This window comes from Cyanistes caeruleus, chromosome 3, assembly GCF_971803275.1.
Source record: "Cyanistes caeruleus chromosome 3, bCyaCae1.hap1.1, whole genome shotgun sequence".
Taxonomy (NCBI): Eukaryota; Metazoa; Chordata; class Aves; order Passeriformes; family Paridae; genus Cyanistes; species Cyanistes caeruleus.
Genome location: NC_141703.1, coordinates 96,121,764 through 96,140,806, shown reverse-complemented (window position 1 = coordinate 96,140,806; position 19,043 = coordinate 96,121,764).

The window sequence follows — 19,043 nt, the reverse complement described above, 5'->3', positions numbered from 1 at the left end:
CAGTCACCTTGCATTGCAAATACCAGCTGATTCTAGTTTTCTGTTTGTTACTGATCACTCTGTATTTTTCCCTTACCTTCTCCCATGACTGCTTCAAACACCATTCAATCCTCTGAGGATTCTTCCCCTGAACCCCCCATAGAGGGTTCTGACACTTGAATCAAACTTGGGCTCTATGAAGTTATCAAAGGAAAAGTGTTCCAAAGAAAACAGGCCACTATTGAGAATATGAAGTCTAAATGCTCTGGGTAGATCATGCAGCTGACATGACCACCTCATTTGTCTGCTGTACATTTGTGCTACCTCTGATTAATACTGAGTGCCATTTATCACCCAAACCTACCAGCAGACAGAGGGGGAACAGCTCCAAACACTTTGAGTCCTCCACATAATGCAACATTTGTTTAAAACCTTACTGGTGAACTTAGGGTTTCTGGATTTTGACCCTGGTAATGTGTGTTGGGTCACACACTGGAGCCCTTATGGAGCAAAGCAATTTTACCAGGAAAACTCAGTCACGAGTCGAAAGAAATTCACCTGCAAGAATGGAGAGGAACAGACTGGAGACAAGAGGCTTTGTCAACCCAATCACAGCTCTGAACAGAAACATAAACATATGCTTCAGACATCCCTATTAGGATGAATCCTGCAAAATGGGGATGTTGATCCCCTTCAGAGCCCATAAAGAGAATATGTTTGGCTCAGTGCCTAACTTCTACATGATTTTTATTAGGAGAGATAGATTCTAACTTCTGTGATTCAGATTCTCCTTCATAAAACATGGGGATCAGAGTCCTGCCCTGTACCTCAGGGGGAAAAACACATTAAATATTTCAAAATGCTCCAATATAGCTCCTGGAATGGAGCTCTCAAAATTAATGCCTTACAGGGAACTCAGAGAATTCAGAGCAATTAGTTTTGTTAATTGCTGTATTTTGTAATTTTGTGCACATTTCAGGAAGTTTCTTGTTCAGCTCTGTTGAAGACTGTTTTAAGTTATCTAAGCCAGCTTAGACAAGGACCCTGCTCTCAAATCTGGACTGAAAATGTTATGAAAATTATAGTGTTTGGGTATTTTGGCATTTTATACCAATTTTACACTAGATGATCATAAAGAGAATGTGTGTGACAAAATGAAATGTAATGACAATTTTTTGAATACTGGAGAAGTTTAAGTTTTGGTTGGAGACTCAGGCTGATTTTTATTTTATCATATAAATTTGATCTTCTATAATAAATATAAAGTTATTATAGAGTTTATAAAATAGGTATTATTATTTACTTAATGGTCCATAACAACTTCCACAGAGAATTTATATTTCACAGATCATTGACTTGATAGATTGTGACAGCTCTTCTGAAGATGTTCTGGTCTACTGGGTCATTACAGATAGCATGAACAGACAGTAAATCTGTGCCCTAAATATCCCAGTAACATTTTGCTCAAGCCATTTAAGTGAATGGGATCAAATCTGTTCAACACATTTATTTTATTTTTAAAAGGAAAACCAGCATGAGGCACATTGCAGACTATTTGCTAGCAAGCGCTTGAAAACGACATGTTGCAAATTATACAAATGTGTTTTTATGTATGCACTGTTGAAACAAGCAGACATGTCACAGAAGATAAAGGAAGAAATAGGCCTGTCTCAGGAAACTTACACTGTAAGCCCTCATATCCCAAAGTGATTCCCTGTTGGTTTCGTACACAGCAGTTTATAATCTCTCCGGAATTTGATTATTACAAGGTATCTAGTCCCCGCCCTGAGGACTACATGGAACCTTCCTCCCATGAATTGCCCATTGCTTTCACAGAAATTGTTTGCACAGGCACCTACTTCTTGAATGATTTCAGACTAATTTTGGGAGGCAGAGGAATCCTTCAGCAAATGAGAAGGGAAACGTTGAGCAGAAAGGCTGTCTTAATCTGTAATCAGGAAGCATCACTTCCAGACAAGGTGTAAAATTTAATGATCTTGTAGAGTCTTTAAAATAAAGATGAACATTACTGATGCCCTCTTAGGATCCAGAAATTGGCTGAAAAAACCTTTTTATTTTTCCTTTTGAACATCATGATAAAATAAACAATTCCTCCAGCTGCTATCCCATCTTGTCAAAAGTGGACAATCTAAACTAGAAGTTGTTTGCTAAAGCAAGACATAATGAACACAGTGAGATCTTGAATTGTAATGCCAAGAATGGCACCCCTCAGCCACTGATTTAAATTCCAGAACCTAAATTACTACTTCTAGATCAGACCTACAGCAAAAACCCACAACAGAAGCATGCGAAGAAAGCACCAGATAGAAAGATATGGGGGAGAGAATATATTAAAAAAATGGCCAGCAAACAATAGCAGGTGAAAAAGAGGACAACATTTTGACTTGACTAGGCTTAGATTCAGGCCAGCAGAGATTTAGCACTTGGCCTAGGGCTGCTACTGATTTCCTCAGAACAGCTCTTCAGCAGACACTCCTGAAGAGTAAATCAGTTTAGAGGCATCCATCCAACCTGCTCCTACCAAAGTTTAAAAAGAGGGTGATTCTCTACCAGCTGCTGCTTGGGAGTAGAAAAAGACTAGGGGAACAGAAACACTATTAATAACAAAAATAGCAACAGAGAGGTGTGGAAATTGTAGGCTGATTTATACTGAACAGCACAGAAATATAAAGGTCAACCCTTTAGCAGCAGAGGAAAGCATCTCCTCTTTCAAAAAATACTTGCTGTCTATTGCTATGTCTTGTAATGAAGCCCTATCATGTTTATGCTGGCAAGTTACCAGCTAATTTAAAATTAGCTCAGATTAAATTAACCAGCAAACATCTGACGGAACAGGCTGATGTACCTGTGATTCACATCTGGACATTTGGCAGCAACATCCATCTGGCAAGCAACCATACTTTTATACTAAATATGGTGCTATGGCCAGCACTCTTCCTTCCCTATCTGCACTTTAAAAAGCAGAGCTGACCACCAGCCATCTCCATGCAGGCAATACATGCTGGCAGTGCAGCAGCTTCCTAAGACCTAAGCAGGCAGAGGTGCTTCCTAGAACCCCACAAGAGGCAGTGACATCTTGAGAAATATGACTTCCTCCCTACCTTTTTTCCCCTCGGTTTCTCTCTGCTGAGCCCTCTGAGAGCTGTGTGGGCTGACATTAGCTACATTGCCCTTGGCCCCTGGCTGATGCAAGGTCTATCTTCAGCTGCTGGCTTCTGCAGAGTTCCCACTCTGGTATAAAGCATTTCACACTGAGGCACCACAGCGTTATCTTTTGGAAGAGGAAAAGGGTGTACCAATTTCAGTTTCTACATTTGAACTTACTGCTGAGAAGCTGGTGAAATTTTGTGCAGAATATTTCTATTTTGTACCCAACAAAGCAAACATCATGCTTCTACTAATCAGTACTATGGCTCACTGAGCTCTATCACATGCATGAAAAACAGTATTAACCAGTTCCTAGTCTTACTCTAATTTTGGTACTGTTGACCATATGCTTTGAAACCATATCACATTTTATTTGGGACAATGTATTTACAGACAGGACCAAGGTAAGGAGGTAGAAAAAACAGAAGAAACAAGATCTTGGAGCTATTAGCAACTTAAAAATACCAGATCTGAGTCTTTCTTCTCTTTGAAAATTGTGAAATAAGAATGCACCAAGCTTTCATATTAGAGGTGGAGAGAGACAGAGTAGAAAGTACTTTCTCTGCATTCTTTTAGACAGGATAATAGATAACAGCCTGAGGTGCTAGAACGGCTGATCAGCTAATTTTCTCCATACTCCACCAAAATCCCACTTGCATTGTCTTTTACAGTTTTGGCTGAGATCCATGACTGCTGCTTATTTTCCTGGGCAACTGAGCTAGCTTTTACAGTGCCTGGCCTGTCAGTGCTCACTTTGGGCAGCACATGGGATCTGGCAAAAATAAACTGAGGAGCCCCATCACAGCCACTTGGGACAATATGATAAAGGAGAGGTGACTCATTTACAGAAACTGATTCATGCAACAGTTTTTGTCCTTGTTTTTTTCTAAGAATGCTTCAAGGCTGAATTTTGTGTTTCTGAAATGTGATTACTGTTCAGCATTTATTGTATATAAAAGGAGTTTGTAGGTTGGTAACATCATAATTATCTTGGAAGAGTGCTCTTCAGTAATAATGATTGCTCATATTTGCTATGGATTGGACACCTGAAATCTAATAAATACCAAAAGGAAAAAGCCTTCCAGTGGCTCTGCATAGGTGAGTGGGACACTGGGCAACAGGCAGATCTACAGAATTCTAGAAAAATTCCCAATATGGGCAATACTATTCTTTACTAAATTCTGGACTCTGTACTGGAGGATTAACACAAAGATCCAATCCATTAACACATGTTATGGGGTTTACTGTTTGTAAATAGAAAAATAAAATTTAATTTTATTATCACATCCACAAATAAATGTCTCACGTGCTGTGACACATCTGTGACACAGACATTTGTTGCTGTGAAGGATGATCTATCCAGATCCTGGTCTGATGTTACTGTGGTTAATCTGCAGCTGGGATTTCCCCACAGTCTCAGATGTGGATCACATTTCTTTACAATCTCTTGGTTACTTTTTCAGGGCCAGTTTTCAAACCTGACATTTTTGGAGCAACAAAGTTCTGGACACTTTATCAACACATATCCCCCTTGTGTCTATAACTTTTTCAATCTTTTTTTCTTTGATTCTGCTGTATTTCTTCTCACATGTGGATTTCTCAGTCTCTTTTGGGCTGAGCTCTTTCGGAATACTCTCTCACGGGGAGTTCTGTTTATCTCAGTTCTCTGGGTAAGAAGAAAACCCCAAACCTTGTTAGGATCATGTTTCTAATGTTTATTAGGATGTTATCACAAAACTTGGCAGACTTTTCCAGACTTTTGTTCAAGTTCAATTCATCCGTCTGTTTTGGCTCACTTTGGCTTTGAAGGCACAAAATGCCTCAAACTACTTAGTTCTTTTATCTTTATCCTTATTCTTATCTAATAAACAATAGGCACATATATAATTTTTTTTAATGACCCAATGACCCATCACCTGTGTGCTTCACTGCAGCATTTTTTATCCAATCACCTACTACTACCCAAAAACCTCTAGAGGAAGAAAATGAAGAAGAAAGAAGAGGGAAAAGAGACACCTTAAATCTTAACCTTAAATATATATATATAATATATATTATAATATATATTAATATTATATTAATATTATATTAATAATAATTAATATTAGTTATTAATATTATTAGGAGGAGGTAAATACCTCCTAAATTAACTGTAGGAAAAGCAAAAGAGTAGTTTTACAGCCCCACAACAAATAAGAAGCCTAGAAACTACTGAAGAATATACTTTTTCATTATATTTAATTAAGATTATCCCTGTCAAGATTCCTGATACTCATTTTGAGGCTTTCTTTCCTAGGGAAAAACTTGTTACAGCTTTTATATGACAGGAAGATAAATATTTATTAGGCATGTAGTTAAGTCACTTAAATTCATTACTTCAGCCTCCCCTAAAATTTTTTAAGCAATGATCCTCCTTTTTCCTGCAAGTTTTGATCTAGGATTTTTTTAACAAACATCTGTTCCCTCCTCATCAGAAAAAGTGACTTAATATTTGATCAACAAATACAATTTCACAGTTTTCCATATAGGTAAACTCTTTGCTCACTGCCTGAACATGTGTAACTCCTAAAAGTTTTTCAGAATGAGAAGTAAATAAATTTCATATCTAAAAAATAACCTTGTTTTGTCTTGGTCTGTGTTAATATTTTAGAAGGAATATTTCAGACTATTATCACATATTTGGCAATTAAAAATTATTTTTGTGAATGTTTGAATTTTTTTTTAATTTACCCTAAACATTTCATCTTTGCACAGATTTTACACTGAAAGTTTGTAGAAAACAAAGAAAAAATAATGAAATAGGAGATGATAGGATAAAAAAAATAAAAATATGTAGGACTACTTGGTGCAGGCTATAGCTGTCAAAAGTTTTCCTTATTGAAAACTGCTTCCAAAGTTTGCACATGCACATGGATTAATTTCATAGCTGTTACTTTGCCAGAAAAGCACCTAAAGGAGGAAAGCTCTGTGGCAGAGATGGAATGCCATGCAAAAAGGTGCTGGGGAAGCACTGGCACGAAAGAGAGCACTGCATATGAAAACAAATAGTCAGGTTATGCATGATTAGAAAGATTGTCTTCTGGATCAGGCACTAGGCTGGGATCAAAAGATCTTGGTTGGGTTTCCAGTTTTGCATTAGTCCTTGTCTGACCTTGAGCCTGGGAGTCTGTCAGTTCAATCCAGCCATTCTATCAGACAGTGATAGTGCAATGCTATTTAGTCTCTTTTGACTGCAGGCTTTCTGAGGCAGGAGCTGTCTCCTCCTGTGTGGTAGGACAATGGCTTTAGTGCACTTGGCCTTCTCATCTGGGGTTTTAAAGCTCTAGTAATGAGGATAAAGCTGATTTAGGAGATATGGGTTTTTTTATTCCAGCTGTCAGTTGTTCTTGGCTAGTTCAGATCAGTCTTTGGGGTTTTGCTTATCTGTTAATTTAATGCACTGTGCTTAGAAATATGGGGAATATCTACCTGAAATAACCTACCCAAAAGGATTCTGTAGTCAGGTGGGTGCTGTTCCCTGGGAAGAGAGATAAAAGCTGATAGAACAAGAAGAAACTGCCTCAAGTTGTGGCAGGAGAGGTTTATACTGTGCACCAGAAAATATTATGTCATCAAAAAGACTCTCAAGAATAGGAACAGGCTGCCCAAGGAGAGTGGTTGAGTCACCATCACTGGAGGTATTTAAAGGAGGTGTAGATATGGCACTTATGTACACAGTATGAAGTTAATGGCTGGACTCAAGGATTTTTTACAGCCTTAGGGATTCTGTGATTACATGATTCTCTATTTATTTTTCTTTAGGCCAGTTTGAACTCTAGTTTATCCTTGTGGCAATTCAGTGACCCTCCAAAAGTATCTGAAGTCCATCCTGAGACTGCACCTCAGAAAAACAGCAAGTTTTCTACAACTTTTTGGATGACAAAAAGAATTAAATGAATGTTGTTCTGCTTACTGGACTTAAAGCTGTGATGGTCAGTATCCATTTCAGTTGGTTACAGATCACTTCCACTTCTTGTGAGCTGTTGTGGAAAAGATTATCTTCCCTCACAGGGAAGGCTGTGGGACTGGGGGGAAGACCACAGCTAAGAGGAAAATGCTTGCTGCTCACACAGTCCAGTGCAGCCCTCTGCAAGACGGAAAAGCTTCCTGCAACAGAGGGCAGATGGTGCCTGCTTGGGCTCTGGGGAATGTTTTTCCAGTGGGATAAAAGAATAAGAAAGCCCGAAGGGCATCTGAGGCAGACACAGAGGAGTCTGCTAAAATAACAGGAGGATCAGCCTTGGGATACAGAGGGGGTGGAACAGCATTTTTTAACCTAAAAGCTGAACACTACTGCATTGGGGATCAGTCTGAAAGAAAGGCTCCATCAGGTCAAAAATAATGGCATGGGGCAGTTTTGTTCACAAACATCTCACTTGAATTTCAGTTTACTCTAAGCTTTCCCAGTACCCAGAAGAGTTCAGAGTTATATTGCAGGGTGTCTACAATGTGCAGTCCTGCTAAACCCTGTATTTTGACATTCAAAGTCCTTTCCACTGTGTGAGTGTTTGCTTCAAGGAAATGGCCCAAAGGAGGACACTGATCCACTGATCACCCCACTCTCCAAGCTCAGGAACCTATAAAGAGCTGTCTTGTCAAAATTGTGATAAAGAGTTAGGAAGAAGACTGTCACAGAATGTGAGAGGAAGAAGAGTGTGACAGGAAGAAGAATGTCACAGGAAATGGAACTGAGCTGCTAACCCTTGGGAACCCACAGACTGCAGTATACAGCACCTGGGTGCAGGGAGCACAGCTAAGGGAACACTCAGGCTGACCTGTGATAAAGATGATTCAAGATAGTTTGATGATGCTTGGGTAGTATTTTTAAAAAGATTGTGGAGTTAAATCAAAAAACTAGTTTGAAAAAGAACCCAGTAAAATCACCAAAAGAGACAACTATATGAGACACAGAATTAAGTCATCTGTTCATAAATTCAGGTTAAAGTTATTACTATTGAAACCACAAATTGCCTTCACATTTCTCTGTTATTGGAAACATTTTAAGCTTTATTCTTTTAGCTTTTTAGGCAGTTACTTATCTGGGCTTTGGGAGCCACACAATTAATTGAATGGATTTGAACCTATATCTTGTATCTCCCAGGACTGTGCCCACAACCATTATTCTGAGGTGGTTTGCTCTTGTTTCCTGCTGTCACTTTTCTGAATTATGCAAAATGCTTAAAAAGTCTTAGGTGGTGAGAAAAACTTTAGGAGTCTAAAGGATGGGACATGGATCAGAAAAGACATACAGATCTAGAAGCCTGTGGAAAAATAAGGCACACTCACCTGAAATTTGAGAACTTGGATTCCTTGTGAAATAAAGTAACTAATCCACAAAAATAAAAATAATTAAAAAAAAAAAAAAGAGAGAGCATTAACACTTCCTTATCCAAAGGTCTTCAAGTTTTGCATTTGTCATATTAAAAAGAAAAAAGAGGAAAAACTAAAAATAGAGTTTTGGGTAGTTCTGTGAAGAACAGGGAGTTGTACTTGATGATCCTGATGGGTCCCTCTCAACTCAAGACATTTTGCAGTTCTATGATGCTATCTATGATCTACAGTTTCTTTAAAGTTTTACATAATCCAGTAGTTCACTACTTCATGTTACACAATTATGTCTATTAACTACATTTCACTTATTAATAAGAGTTTAATTACTTCCAGGTCCATGTAGTAAGTGGGTCATTTGTCTTAGCAAATGAACCATTAGATAAGATAGAAGAATCAATGTTTAAACTCTTCACAGTATTGATACAAAAACAAGATTAAACATTTTGGATAAAGTCATTCTGGGTTTAGAAGTTCCCATTGAGCAGAAAGGCTCTGTAGAGATGGGAGGACAGAGAAATGACAGGTTATGATCTGGAATTAAAGAATCACAGGATATTGCACACTCTGTGTTACCAGACAATCTTTCCACATGAAGATTTCCACAGAACACAATATAAAAACAGGTGAGTAGCTCCCAACAATACATCAAAAATTGTGATCCAAGATAATTTAAAGGGTTTTGGTAGGTTTTTTTTTAAATTCTCTAGCAGTTAATGATAGACAAAGAAAGGCAGTAGGAAATGCAAGAAATGAGGAAGGCCAAATGGTTATTGCAAAGTAAAAAGAGCTTTATGTAATACAGACTCAGAAGAGAACAGGACAATATTATTTTTTTCAGAGATCCTATGGAACATTTAATTGTGTTACTTTCATTTAATTTCTTATGGGGAAAGAAAAAAAAGCATGTTGAAATGATATAAATAAGCAGAATATCTAACTTAAAAATATTATCATAGATTGCCCTTTGCAGTTCAACTCTCATGACACAATAATCTTATTTCCATGAATAAGATACTAGGCAGAAACAATTACATAAAATATCTAGGTTTTAGTCAAAACTCCAAGAGTGTAATGGAGGCAGACATGAACAGCAGTTTCTGCTTCAATCAAAATCAGTGAAAAATGAACTGGCTTTAGGCTATCTGGCCATGAAAATGGTAGAAAGAGTGTTCCCTTTCTCATCAACTCTAGTGAGAAAAATATATTCTGGAGAGACACAGAGCAAAAAGTAAATTGCCAACATGGAAACACCAGTCTAACAAATGGATTTTGTGACATTACAGTGTGACCCATGAATTAAACTTATGCCTCATCTTTTAAGTTATATTAATGTAGACTGAGGAGTCTATAACATCCAGACTGGCAGCAGGACCAGATGCTTCCTTCTGTTAGTCCACGTGGAGAAAAGATTGAACGGAATCTATTTGAACTGTTTGTGTGTAGTTTCTTCTGTCTTAGGACAACATTCTTCAATTATCAGGAAGGATGAAAAAACTTTTAATATGAGAAGCTGTCAGCTGAATGAAGCTTAGAAGAATCCTCTTTATCAAAAGCAGACTTTTAAAGACAATTTCAAGTATGGTTACAGATCCCAAGAGAGTTTCATAAAGGAACTCTCTTATCCCAAAGTGCTGTGACTACAGCTGTCTGCAGTTCTGAAATACAAACTAGTGGAATCTGACTCTTTTCAAGGAAAATACCATAGCACAGCTCATACTTCTTGGGTTCCACACTACTTTTGCATTGACATGCTCTGGATGAGGATTAGTAATATTTCAACTGGTTATAGTGCTTATACTCTTACTTTTTCAGATATATACAAAGAGCATTTACTAGTGTTTAGAAGAGCCTCTGCACAGATCTGAAGAAAAGTCACCTGAATGTTTTACTATTTTAGCTTGACTCTTTTATTTTTAGCCTGTCACTGTATTGTATAAAAATTCAATACTTACATGATAAATTTTACTTTAAAATATTTCTATTACTTTCAGGATGACTGGTAACTATTTGTTTTGCCAGTACCAGATATCCATCAGGTACTTTGTTTAGATAGATACATACATCAAATAACTGTTATATTAAAGAACTAAGCCATCTGTTAGTGGCTGACAACACAACAGAACCATAATCACATAATAAAAAATACTCCAAAAAATGACAGATCTGAATCTGTAATGCAAACACAAGGTACAGACAAAACTGCTGCAGAACAAAACAGAGCAACAAGTTCACTAAATTCACACTCCTTGTATGAACAGAGTAGCAGGAAAGCCCTGGCTCCAAATGTAGGTCTGTCCCTAAACATCAGCAGATGGAGAGCTGGAGATCCCCAGACTGCCTGTGGAAAGGTATATGACACAAAATGCCTTAGTAATTCCCAGGCTCCTGTACACACCAGAAAACTTTCTGCTTTTGGAGGAAATAATCATCCATTGATTAAAATTAATCAGAAAAATATTTACAACATCATTTCATGAAATTATATATTTTTGACTCTAAATATTTTTTTTCCACAAAATGACGAACAACCTCAAAACTATCAAATACTTTTCATGGAAAGTAAAAAGAGAACAGTGTGACACCCTGAAAATGTGCTCTTACGAATAGCAAAGATTCAAACTGTGCCAAAGGAATATTTCCAAGTAAGCAGGATACTGCCTTCCCTTTCAGCAGTAATACCATGACAGATAATGCTTTTCAGGGAGAAACTCTAATTAGCCAGCTTTACTTCTTAGTAAGGCAATAAAAAAGGGTTCACAAAGATACCCAAGAAAGTTCAGGTGAATTCACTAAAAAGCAGGGAATTCCTCTCACATTAAATATGTGCATTAGCATTCACACAGGGGTTCTCATCTGAAGCTTTGAAGAAGAACCTTTCAACAGCGAAAGTGCAGGGCATACATTTGTGTTTAACTGAACTTATTGGAAATAAACTCTTCATGATCTCTTTATATTAAATTTAAACTTTATAAAAGGGCAAACACAAACAGACCACCCCTTAAAAGAAAAAAAAATAAAAAGGAAAAAAACTACCAAACAAATCATCAACTCAACTAACTCAACTACAAAGCAATTTCCACATGCTCTGCAGAAACTGCTGCCACAACAGAGCTCATTCCTGGACAGTTCTGCCCAAGGACAACAAGGAGTACCATTCACCAAGGATGCCAACACATTTGTTTGGTGGCATGCTGTGGCTGCACACATGGGTGCATTTGGGTCTCATCTGGACCACAGATGGCAAGCCTTCTGCTTGGTCTCTCCTTCCACTTGTGCCAAGATTCACAAATATTAAATGTGGAGCCATCAGAGCCCCTCTAAAATGCCAACAATGCTGCTTTGAAACACCTGGTATTAATGGAGATCATTGAAACTCAGACTTCCTTGCAACTTGCCCAGCTTGTTCCACCCCTGAACAGAGTTAATTTATAGGAGGGATCATGCAGTCCCAAAGTATCAGACATTCACCAAAATAATTGTTAAGTAGACTATGTAAGGACCATCTGAAATTTTCCTTCTGCAAAACATTAAAACAGAGCACAACAAAGCAAGGGTATTTTTTAGATTTCCTCCCAAACTCTACTGTTTAGGATTTCTGCACCCATGATTCAAGAAAAATAACTACAAATATAACACATTTTGAGTTAGCATTTGCAGAAAGCAAAGGAGAGAGCTGAACTCCACATTGAACAATCCAAGTAAAAATAAAAATAAAAGCTGAGAAGGAAAGGTAGGTAATTTAAAGGCTCAAACATGTTAAGATGCCCTTTGTAACATACTTTCCACATGAGCAAGTGATACTGCCAAGCAACATGGAGCTGCTTAGTGATGTTTTGCTCCCCATCTACAGATCTGATAACATGTTTAGTTACTGCCTATTTTCTATAATGAAGTACTATTCTGGAAAAAAAAAAAAAAACAAAAAACAAACAAGCCAGCTCTTGTCAAAATAAGATATTTTGGTGGAAACCTCTGTTTTTTTAACAATGACCAAAAGGTTCTGCAGTTCTAAAGCAAATTTTGTAGTAAAATTTAACAAAACAAACCACAGAAATAGCCCACAAGTCCCAAACCCAATGCCAAACAAGAAGAGAAGGAGCTCAGTTTAATCAGCTCACTGATTAAACCACTCTGCTGACTTTGAGTCCAGACTTGGGTGCACACTGAGCCCTCTGGCACTCCTTGTCTCTCTCCCTCTAGTGAACAAATGTGGAAGCCTGGTTCTTTGGCTTTTTGTTTTTTCCACTGGTACTTCAAAAAGGTGTAAAAATGTGAATAATTCTATTTATATTTCCCAGGTTAACAAGAAGTTACTCAAGGCAAAACACTGCTGTCCAGCCAGCATCAAACTAACCATGGTGAACTGTAGTGCTCTATCGATCTTTTGGAAAGTGCCAATGCCCAAATCTATTTAATCTGGAAATGTATGCAAAGGAAGAAATTTGCATGGGTCAATCACTAAAACTGTAATAAAAAAAAGGAAGCAAAGAAAACGTTAGTTTGCTATTATTTAATGGCTATGTAGCTGGTTAATTCTTTCAAACTCACATACATTAACTTCACAATGCTGTCTAATGCACCTTTTCTCTTTTATGAAACCCTAACACACATAAAATAGTCAAGCTTTGTAGGACCTGGCTCAAAGCTTTAAGGTTTTCTGCTGTTTAGGAAGAAGCACAACTGTCAGGATGCAGCAAAATATTTCATTTTGCCTTTTAAAACTAAAGCAGACACAACAAGAACAATTAAAGTAACTTTCACAACAAAATATTGTTAAAATGTTTGATTAAATTTGCATTGAACTACTAAATATCTCACAGTACAAATTTATATCTAGCATCCCAAGAAAAAAAATAGCAAAAGCAGAGACAGAAAAATCTTTTACAATACCGCCTCACCCACAAGCCTGGAGAGGTATCTTCTGGGAGAATAAAAGAGAGGAAATACTCAATGACTAGTTCTGGATGCTAAAGAGAGCAGGCCCCTTTGCAGAAAACACCAGTGATGTTCAAATTAGAGCCATTTAGATCCTCTTGTTTTGTTTGTTTTGTATGTAGCATACTAGGAACAGAATGGAGAGCACGTCTCTCACATAAGTTACAAACAGCCATCACTAGTGACATTTTGTTCCCTCCCAACAGTTCTAATTTCTAAACATGTGCCTCTGATGAAGGGCTGGCCTCCAGCAGCAATGCTCCAAGCCACGTTGTTCCTTCACAGCCTTCAATTTATATTCAAGTCATGAACGTGACACTTCTTTTGTTAGCTTTTGATTGTCATCTTCTGTTTTCGGCATTAATCCCCGTAACTAAAATTGTCATTATGATAGGTGCTGTGGAAATCAGTAAGATTAATAAGTAGTTGGTATAATATCTAAATACTCTCCCCTATCAAGATGAGTATGTTGCTGAATTTGTGCTATGTGGAACAGCTGACAGTAGAAATAGTTATAATAGATCACTTTGACAACTTTAGATTTACATAATGGATTCATCCACTTTGCAGATTGGGTTTGTGCACATTCTCTCAGCATGCAAAACATGCCTATTACCTTTAAAACATTTGCTTTGAGTGGCATATGCTGCTACATAAAATATACTTTTTTGCAGTCTATAGACTTAAATATGTATTTGAAGAGACACGTGTTAGTATGTTTATATGTTATGAGCAAACAAAGTAAATTTATGTACCTGCATTAAAGTTGATGCACTTCTTTAGTGATTTTATCATGTTTTCATTTAACTCACACTTTTTTTCCTTTTTAAAATCCCTTTATCTACTTTTCAGAACTAGAAAGCATAATTAGTAGCAAATAAAGACACTGAAGAACTGTGCCTGGAAAACTTATACCTTTTCCAGTCTGCTCACAACACATCACAAAGGTATTTATTACCAGAAAATAATCAAGGAATAGTTCATTAAAGTTCCAGTCCAGTTCCATGGATACAAAGAGCAAAAGCAGCAGAAGAGGCTGAAAAGGGCCCTGTCTCCAACAGAAGATAATTTTCTTCACAAACACAGAGATTGTGGAGGAGGCCATGCTGCCTTCTGAGGTCTCCTCCTCTGGGAGGATGTTTGGAGCATCAGTGGCCTGGGCTGGGCACATTCTGCTCAGGGATGTTCATAAATACCTGCTGAAATTCTGGGTATGTGTGGTGTGTAACTTTGGGAAGAGGCCTGCACATCTTGCTCCCAGAGCAGGGCACACAGCTCTGAAGAAACACAATTTCAGTAGTATGGGGGTCTTAAAATTTCTGCTCTGCACCACACAAACTGAGTCCCAGCACAGGGACAGCCTGACAAGCACCAGGTACCACTAATCCCCAAGCCTGGGGTCTTCAGCCTCGCAGGATGGGCAGCTCTGGAACAAGCCCACTGGGCAAACTCTCCCAGGTCCAAGTCCATGGGATTTCAGCATACAGCTCCAAAAGAGCTCAGTGAGCCTCTGGACCATCTCTGACATTCTCCTACAAATGTCCCTGCTAATGGGTGTTTGTCAGATTTGCTGGACAGAACACGGGGAATATAGCTTGCTGTATACTCTGGAAACCTGAGCTTCAGTCTCTGACAAAATAACCTGAATTTTTAATCCATGGGAAGTTCCAAAAGTGAAATTAACTGTGAACTTCAAATCATTCCTTTTGGCTAGGAATAATATTGTATCATTTATTACACATTAATATCATGGAAGAATTAATTTCTTTACTTCTACTACTATCTTAGACGTCTGTTTGTGAAAAAGCAATGTAAGTTTTTTACTTGGAAATATGTACCTCACTGTATTTTTGGGTTTTTTTCCACTGGTACTTCAAAAAGGTGTAAAAATGTGTATAATTCCATCTATATTTCCCAGGTTAACAAGAAGTTACTCATGGCAAAATAGGCAAGCTGTCACAAAGGAACCAACCACAGATAAGCAGTTTTTAAGTCAAATTGTATAGGATCAGGACATATAAAGTCTGTCACATCACCTTAAATATTATATTGAATTACGAGCATGAGATCATGTATGGACTAATGTTGTTTTGCATGATTTGAAGGATGTGAATAATTTGCAAATTAACAGATGTACTTTAAGATAATGAGAGCCTCAGATAACCCTCAGTTTAAATGTACTAACACTCTTTTTTTTTGCACAGTGGAATATATTGCCATCATTGGACTAAAACACAAGCAATGTCTGCCAGCAATAAGTGTAGTTAATGGCTCTAAACAGTTGCTGTAATTTATTTGATTTTATAAAGAGAGTCTTTAAATAAAATAAAACCTGCAATTATCCATGTTGTTGTTCGCTTATATCTTTTAAAAAACAGTGTAAAGCACAATAAATGTTCATACAAATTCTCAGATGTCAAGGTAAATGTTACAATCCCATTAATACAAATTGTTTCTCCTTATCCCCTGGCTACTTGGACTTCTGCTGCACCCTCACAAAAATACTTATATATGGAAATATATACATGCAATTTTAGTCAAGGATTAATGGCAAGTTCACATTTTTCTTACCCAATTACTGGATGTAATAATACTTTTCAGTATCTGGGCAGCCTTACATTTGAAGTGATCTCGATTTTGCTTAATTCTGCTTGGGTGTTATTCATTAAATAAATGCTTCTAATTACCCTTTCAGGGTGATTTTGTGGGACTGCATGGCTGCATAAGAGAAAATAACCATGTGCATTAAAAAAATATTAAAAATGCAAATGCACAACAAATTTGGCAGCACATTCTCTGACCTCTCAGGAATCCATGGGGAATGGCTGTGCTGCTGAATACAAACCACCAGTGAGGCCCTTCTTTGTTCACCCTGCAATTTCTTATAATTTGGATGTACATTTTTCATGCCTAATGCTCTCAGGTAATTAAGCAGTCTCCAAACACCTAACTGTTGGCATATTTCCCCTAATAAGAAGGGGGAATGTTTGGACTGGAGGTGTTTTGTCTTCCCAAGTCACCATTACGCATGAAGGAGGCCAGAGTTCCTGAGGATGGCTGAGCACCTTCCCACCCGTGGGAAGTGGTGAGTGAATTCCTTGTTATGTTTTTGTTTTGCCTTAAAGTGTCTTTATCTCAAGGCAGGAGCTTTCTCACTTTTACCCTCCCGGTTTTCTCCCCGATCCTGCTGGCTGGGGAGTGAGCGAGCAACTGTGTGGGGCTTGGCTGCTGGCTGGGATTAAATCACAACACCTACAAAGTGTGATTCTTTGAATTGGTGGGAAGAGTAACCACAGCAACTAACAAGACATGAGCCTTCAGAAGGTAAAAGAGGGCTGGCTGCTCCTCCACTGCGTTAAAATTTCAAATCACTTCAAAGAGTAAGAACAAAACAGGAAAAGAAAAGATGTGTGGGGAGAATCAAGGCATGAGCTGCAGAGTAATCAAACCACTTAAGTGAGAAGTTAGTGATGAGGATGTTTTAGGAAAGTGACATTTCTGAATCCCATCTTCCATCTAGACCTTACACTTTTATATCCAGATTACTGCTCACAGCAAGCTGTCTCAGCTCCTGGGCTTTCCCTTTGTCTCTGCTATGATTAGTACGACAGATATTTCTTCTAGCTGTTCCTATTCTCTGCTGTGCTGTCTCTCTCATGCACTTGCTGTTTCTCTTTCTGCCTCTCATTATTTGCTCAGGCTTTCAAGCCCTCTGTGACAGCATTCACAGAACAAAAGGTTGCCATTACATTTATCCCTATTTATCCTCCTTTGATGTTGAATTGAATTTTGTTCTGCTAGCATGAAGAAAGCTACATTTTTCATCATCATCATCATCTCTATTTTACTTAAATCACCTTGAACACAGCTATAATTTATTTCCTAAATTTATCAAAATCCTTTACAACCAAAAAGTTTTCACAAACCCTTCCTATATTATTTCTCTAGTGAATAAAATGAGGTAAATGCAGGTATGTTTGTAACCAGAATGCATATAGGCATTTTTCTCTTGTACCTTGAGAGCCTCCTGGAAGGTACAGAGTGGCCAATTAGCCAGCTATGTATAGAAGTAAGGAAGAAAAGGAGTAATAAAACTAAATTACCATCATGATTTGTTCCTTTTCTTATTTTTCATAGAAATTCTAAAAAAACGAAAATGCACAGGTAGGAATCAGTCTCATTTAAAGCAGAATTTTCCTTCAAGAGTAGCAGAAGCCTGCAGAGGGATCAGGTTTGACATCACTTTTGCCAATCTGCTACCCACTAACTCCACCTTCCAGAACCATTAACAATGTACTGGTTTTGGCTGGGATAGACTTGATTTCCTTCACAGTGGCTGGTATAGGGGTTTGCATTTCTGCTGAACACAGTGATGATAATATAGAGGGGATTTTTTATAGCTTAGCAGGGCTTGCCCAGAACCAAGATCTTTTCTGCTTTCCATACAGTCACAGTGGGAAGGAGGCTGGGAAGTTGTGAAGAGACACAGCTGGGACAAGTGACCCCAAGGGACCAAAGGGAGGTTCCATCCCATATGACAACATGCTTAGAACATAAAATGGATGGAAGAAAGAGGAAGGAGGGATATGTTTGGAATGATGCTGTGTGTATTTCCAAGTCTCTGTTCTGTGTGATGGAGCCTTGCTGTCCTGGAGATGCCTTCCATGGGAAGCAGTGAATGAATTCCTTGTTTTGTTATGCTTGCGTGCACATCTTTGGCTTTCTCTGTCTGTCTTTATCTCAACCCACAAGTTTTCTAGTTTTCACCCATGCAATTCTCTCCCCTATCCCTGCTTGGATGCTGACTGGAGTGGAACCACCAGAACCATCATTGTATTTTATGTGGTTGGTTGCAAGGTCTCTGGAGACTGGCACTAAATGAGAAACATGTATTGCAAAGACATTGCACATGCAACAGAACTATATTGTTCATGACCTTCCACGGCATTGATTCAGTGACAAGAAACTGAAATCTAGTGCAGCATTGATTTCTTGTGAAATCAGAAAGCCACTGTACCTCAGAATGCTCCACTCTAATCAAAACCCTCTGTACTGTACCCTGCTCATAGTATGCATTCAGATGTGACAAAATGGTGGTTTCTTATGCCTGGACATGGCTCTGGAACAATAAATAGTGTTTACTACATCTTATAGAAGAATGTATTGAGACCAAGATAAATCAGTTGTCTAAAACTGTGGCTGGTAAGAATGCCAGACTCTAGATGGCTTGTTACATTCACTGTCACACACACACAAGGTGAGAAGGTAGGTGCCACCCAGCTCACAGCAAAACCATGCAAAGGCAACACTGAAACTTCTGTTAATAAAGTGACAAGAGGGAAGACCTTTTCCTCTCATTGTCAGCCCTCATACCAGGACTAGAGCAATTTTCCAAATGAACTACCAAATCCAACTGAAGCACCAAGGGTTCAGAAGAAAACCATCAAAAGCTGTTGTGAGAAGTTCACAGAATAGAGAAACTACATATACATTGAACTTCAAGTGACAGAAGTGACACAACACAGTTAGGATGTGCTTTTGTTCAGCCTCTCCATGAACACAGACAGCAGAAGGTGCAGAAAAGTAATGCA